The sequence below is a fragment of the Gossypium arboreum genome, chromosome 1 (genome assembly GCF_025698485.1).
Source record: "Gossypium arboreum isolate Shixiya-1 chromosome 1, ASM2569848v2, whole genome shotgun sequence".
NCBI lineage: Eukaryota > Viridiplantae > Streptophyta > Magnoliopsida > Malvales > Malvaceae > Gossypium > Gossypium arboreum.
The window spans coordinates 46,121,093-46,122,282 of record NC_069070.1 but is presented as its reverse complement, the minus strand read 5'-3'; positions in this window follow the sequence as shown (position 1 = coordinate 46,122,282).

The following is a 1,190-nucleotide window of genomic DNA, read 5'->3' as shown; positions in this document are numbered from 1 at the left end:
TCCCTAAACCTACATTTGAAAGCATGCATTGGACCTTTTTGAATAAGGTTTTGTTCATTCTTTCTGCATCTCCATTCTGTTGTGGAGTACCTATAATGGTGCAATGTCTTTCTATCCCTTACCATTTGTAGTAGTCATTAAACTCAGATGAACAGAACTCAAGTTAATTGTCCGTTCTCAACTGCTTCACGGGCTTCTCGATATTTTTCTCTAATAGTGTTTCCACTACTTGAAGATTTAGAAAACTTCTTTTTTTCTATGTTAGGATATAAACCCAAACTTTTCTAGAATAGGTATCAATAAAAGTTAGAAAATTTTGAGATGTCAAGAGTCAGACCCCATAAATTGGAATGGATGTAGTCAAGAGCCCCTTTTGTTTTGTGCACTACTAGATCAAAACTTACACGCATGTGCTTCCCGTAAGTGCAGTGTTCGTAGAAACCTAACTTACCAATTTCAGTGTCTCCAAAAAGACCTTGTTTACACAATGTTATTATACATTTCTCGCTTATATGACTGACTTGCATGTACGGGAGTTTGGTTGATTTAGAATCTATAGAGAAAGAATCATGTTGAGCCATTGTGACGTAGGGTTGGTTCTTGTCACAACGTGGCAATGTTTTTGACTCTTTTTTGGTAATTGCAGCCACACCAATTACCATTGACCATTGCAGAACATATAGGTGATAACTCTTGAAAAGAGTTATATTTCATGCCTTTAGACCTAACTAATTGCTTGTACATAAGTACATTTTGTTGCATTTTATGACATTTTAGTTAGAATTTTTAATATTGCATTAGGATTTGGACTGTGTTGGAATTAGGTGCTTTTAATCACTTACGGTGGAGTTTTTTGTCTGCTAGTATGGCAGGAACAAGTTTTGGAATGAGAAAATAAAGAAGTGAAGTTTTGTCAAGGCAAAGTGCAAATAGTTTGCCAGCACAGATGCCATGGTATTGCCAGGAAGACCAAGTCAACATTTTTTTGCGCAGCAGTCCCAACTCAAATTAAAACTTGTACTAGATAAATCCCCTAAAAAAGGAGAAGATAATCATGAGCTATTAGTCGACCCTATCCTAATTTATCTATAAAAGCCGATGAAGGGGACCTCACAAATGGTGAACAAAAAAAGTGGGAGAGATCCTTAGGCGTGAATAAGGGTTTGGCTGGAGAAAGGAAAGGAAGTCGA